This window comes from Physella acuta, unplaced genomic scaffold (genome assembly GCF_028476545.2).
Source record: "Physella acuta isolate Inbredline_101_S28 unplaced genomic scaffold, ASM2847654v3 ptg002026l, whole genome shotgun sequence".
Lineage (NCBI taxonomy): Eukaryota > Metazoa > Mollusca > Gastropoda > Physidae > Physella > Physella acuta.
Window position 1 is genome coordinate 15001 of NW_026733530.1, and position 5000 is coordinate 20000.

At 46.8% G+C, this 5000-nt stretch overlaps 1 non-coding gene across 1 annotated transcript in view; it reads right to left on the reverse strand.

Moving 5' to 3' along the window:
• LOC131931769 (small subunit ribosomal RNA) overlaps positions 1-1743 on the reverse strand; it is a 1846-nt gene extending 103 nt beyond the window's left edge. Inside the window, exon 1 of the ribosomal RNA XR_009384347.1 lies at positions 1-1743. This exon is cut by the window's left edge and continues 103 nt beyond it. This is a non-coding gene — a ribosomal RNA (small subunit ribosomal RNA).
• Between the last annotated feature and the right edge of the window lie 3257 nt (positions 1744-5000).

The following is a 5000-nucleotide window of genomic DNA, read 5'->3' on the forward strand; positions in this document are numbered from 1 at the left end:
GCGTGCCAGACCGAGACCAATCCGAGGCCCTCACTGAACCGCTCAATCGATAGTAGCGACGGGCGGTGTGTACAAAGGGCAGGGACGTAATCAACGCGAGCTTATGACTCGCGCTTACTGGGAATTCCTCGTTCATGGGGAACAATTACAAGCCCCAATCCCTAGCACGAAGAAGATTCAACGGGTTTCCCAGCCCTTTCGGGCCAGGGAGGCATCCACGCTGATTTCTTCAGTGTAGCGCGCGTGCGGCCCCGGACATCTAAGGGCATCACAGACCTGTTATTGCTCAATCTCGTGTGGCTAAACGCCACTCGTCCCTCTAAGAAGTTGCGCCGGCGCATCGAGGAACCGGCGAACTATTTAATAGGCTAGAGTCTCGTTCGTTATCGGAATTAACCAGACAAATCGCTCCACCAACTAAGAACGGCCATGCACCACCACCCACCGAATCAAGAAAGAGCTATCAATCTGTCAATCCTTACAGTGTCCGGACCGGGTGAGTTTTCCCGTGTTGAGTCAAATTAAGCCGCAGGCTCCACTCCTGGTGGTGCCCTTCCGTCAATTCCTTTAAGTTTCAGCTTTGCAACCATACTTCCCCCGGAACCCAAAACCTTTGGTTTCCCGGAGGCCGCCCGCAGAGTCATCGAAGCAACTCCTGCGGATGGCCAGGTGGCATAGTTTATGGTCAGAACTACGACGGTATCTGATCGTCTTCGCGCCTCTGACTTTCGTTCTTGACTAATGAAAACATTCTTGACAAATGCTTTCGCAGTAGTTCGTCTTGCTGCGATCCAAGAATTTCACCTCTAACGCAGCAATACGAATGCCCCCGTTTGTCCCTGTTAATCATTACCTCCAATTCCGAAAACCAACAAAATAGAACCGAGGTCCTATTCCATTATTCCATGCACCATTATTCAGGCAGCGAGGCCTGCTTTGAACACTCTAATTTTTTCAAAGTAAACGCGTCGGCCACCCGGGACGCTCAGTGAAGAGCACCCGCGGGAGAGAGCCGACAGACGGTAGGGCAGGAGATACGGGCAGTGAGCCGGCGCGAGCCGGACCGCCCGCCTGCGCCTGAGATCCAACTACGAGCTTTTTAACTGCAACAACTTTAATATACGCTATTGGAGCTGGAATTACCGCGGCTGCTGGCACCAGACTTGCCCTCCAATAGATCCTCGTTAAAGGGTTTAAAGTGTACTCATTCCAATTACGGGGCCTCGAAAGAGTCCCGTATTGTTATTTTTCGTCACTACCTCCCCGTGCCGGGAGTGGGTAAGTTGCGCGCCTGCTGCCTTCCTTGGATGTGGTAGCCGTTTCTCATGCTCCCTCTCCGGAATCGAACCCTGATTCCCCGTTACCCGTTACAAACATGGTAGGCATATCACGTACCATCGACATTTGATAGGGCAGACATTTGAAAGATGCGTCGCCGGCGCGAGGCCATGCGATCAGCACAAAGTTATCCAGAGTCACCAAATGGGACGACGCAACCCCTTGCGAGGCCGCGCCGATTGGTTTTGAACTAATAAAAGCGCTCTTCCCGATAAAGGTCGGAGCTTCGATTGCATGTATTAGCTCTAGAATTGCCACAGTTATCCAAGTAGGATCGTGTCATCTAAGGAACCTCGACTGATTTAATGAGCCATTCGCGGTTTCACCATGGGACAGTGTGAACTTAGACATGCATGGCTTAATCTTTGAGACAAGCATATGACTACTGGCAGGATCAACCAGATAGCTATCGTTTGCGAGACGTTTTTCCACAACACATCGCGGGACGGGAGACAACGCTCTAGCGAGAGAACGGATCCCGGCATTCCCGGATTTTTTCACATCGGACCGCTCACATTTCCCCCTTCACCGTAAACACGGCGTCGCCGGGAAATCTCTCGATTTGCATCGAGCCGACTGCGTTTTGCAGACCCGTCGCCCGTTCCGAGGGCTGGGCCAGTGCGAGACTTTTATCGAGCCACCAATACTGCTTGGTTGCGTTAGCACTGCGCGTCGCCGCTGGCTTCACGCTACGGACACGTACTTTTACCTTCACTGGCGCGACCTGCGCGCCGAGCCCGCATTTTACCGGGAAGCTAGTCGGGAGACTGAGCCACGCACGGTCAGATCGGGCACATGTCGCTGGCTGCGAGGGAGCGCGGATCCTAGCGTCACATAGAGGCTTCACCGACACTCACCTCCACAATAGTAGATACAGACCGTTTTAACCGCCGTATTTCTGCCCATACCTCTAGTGTTAAACCGAAAAATCGGGTACATAGTCTCGGGGAGGACCGGGGTGCCGCCCCATGAGGGGAGCCCGCACGGAGGGCGCCGGGGGTGCCGCGACCCGGGGGGCGGCGCGGGGGTGTCGGGGCGCATCTACGGGGCTCACTCGCGCGGGCGCCACACTTCCGGGGGGCGCCCCAGGTGGGGTGCCAACTTTGGCGCCCCCGACTAAGGGGCCGCCCCCACTGCGGTTACACGCTTTACGACCACCCACCCGCGTTCCCCACCCCAGGGGGCATGCGAATCACCCGCCAGGGGCGTTCTGGGACCGAGGGCGCCGCTCCGGCACAAGGGGGAGCCAAAACGCCCCGAGTTCCCCCGCGGCCACCTCGACACCTGGGCGGGCGGCGAGGGGTGTCCTGCGATCGGGGTGGGGAGCTCTACCAGAATCACCCGCCAAACTTCACCGGGGGCGTCTCCCGGCGCCCCTGCGCTCGGGTGACGAACAGCGCCCCGGGCTATCCCGGGCGCCCTATGGCGTCCACCTTCGATCGGAAGGGTGATCTCGACTCGGGCTGAGGCGGGCCACAACAATCCGCGGTCACATCGGAGCCGTCCAGGCTAACGAGGCCCCGGCTCACGGGTAACCCATGGGGCTGGACCGGGAGTCCGCCGTTAAAGAAGAAAGAAATGTAGTGCAAACCAGAACCAGTTTTTTTTATTTATTTTATAACTCGACTAATAATCGTCACAAAATTATAAACTTGGTACCTACGGATAGCCCTGGGCCCAACCTAATACAGGATGTCCATAACTATGCGCTAATTAAATAATTAATGGGTATTAAGGTCGGTCTTAGTAAATTGCTATATAAAGTCTAAGACCAGAACCAGTATTTTAAATTTATTTTATAACTCGGCTCCTAATTGTCACAAAATTTAAAAATTGGTACCTATGGATAGCCCTCGGCCCTACCTAATACACCGTGTCCATAACAATGTGGTAATTAAATATTTACTGGGCGTTAGGGTCGGTCTTAGTAAATTGCTATATAAAGTCTATATAAAATTTTACGAATTTAAAAAAAAAATTCCTACCGTCAAAAATAGCGACGCCTAGACCACCACACCTGTTCTGACGTTAAATCCTACTTGCACACACGGTGGGAATAGATTAGATATCATCTAGAGATAGAATTCCTAATTATTTAATTAAAATAGAGACTCTAGATTTAATAGTTGTGTCATAGTTACATTAAGTCGAATTAGCGAAGCGGAGGCGGGAACTAGATTCTAGATCTAACACTTCGATTGCGATGAAAAAAAAATAGCTTTATTTTAAGGCCGACAAGGCAAATACGGTTTAATTAATATTAAAGAAATAAGTCCGAACACCTACCTTAAGCGAATCATCTACACAACACATGACTAGAAATAATACACGTCCACACGAAGAGCGATTGAAACGGTGACTGCAACGGTGAAAACTTGTACGACGGAAACATGGCGCCTAGGTTATGCCTACTTCCGGTCTGATGAAAATTTTTAATTCATTTTAAATTTTGCGCTCTATTTCGTCCGCGCTTGTCCACTTAAACTCTACAGAAAAGATAGTCTATATAAAAATAATTCCTAGAAGACAATTTTATGAGAGATCACCCACATTTATTTACCCTGCCTGTCTACCTTAGGGTTAGAGTTTGAATTTTTCTAGATTCAAGCCAAATATGCCGTGTCGATTAAACGACGACGTACATAACAGAGCGAAGACAATGAATGGTTCCTTAATTAACTATAATTACGGTCCTAATACAACTACAATTCACCATAGTACTAATATGTATGTGTATTGTTGTTTTGGGAGTTCTGTCATTACATTTTAAATTATAAAAAAAACGGGTTTACGATACACTTCATTACGCCGCCGATCGTGGTTTTAGATTTAAATTTGGTCGGATTCGGTTTATTATTAATTTATATAATACTTTATACATACTTTAATTCATTAAATACATTTATCTATGTATTTATTTCATTAGTTAAGTATTTGTTTAACTAAAAATTATCAATTTAAGGCATAACAATTACAGAAAACGATTGTATTTGAGATAAGTCTTATCGAACCATTTAGTAGCTGGGTCGGTTTATTATTAATTTATCTAATACTTTATACATACTTTCACTCATTAATTACATGTATATATGCATTCATTAAATCATTTAAGTATTTATTTCATCAAAAAGTATCGATTGAAGGCATAACACTGATAGAAAACGATTGTATTTGAGATAAGTCTTATCGAACCATTTAGTAGCTGGTTCGCGGGTCGGTTTTATTCCTTAACTCTAGATTTAAGTCTATCGTGTTTAATTTCAATTTAATTTATCACAACTTTTAGATTTTGTACTAGATTAAGCTACATTGAAGCTTATTTTTCACTATTTAATCAATAGAGGATATTATATAATATTTTTAAGTCTAATATTACGCAGCCGTTTGTTAAATCTAGTTTTACAACGACGACTCGCGCGATTTCGGTTTGGTTTTAAAACTTAAGTTCATTGATTCTTAAAATATATATTCCAGTTAGAATAGAACTGAATACGTACCACATGATGTATACACACGTTTGGGTTATTTATTTATTTTAAATTTAGTTTATTATGACCGATCGTAATTAACTTTGGCGATACCGGGCTGATATGTCTTATCGACCGGAAAACTACTGTCCCTTCGGTCGACTAGTTGGTCTTAGACGGCATTACCGAGGTTTG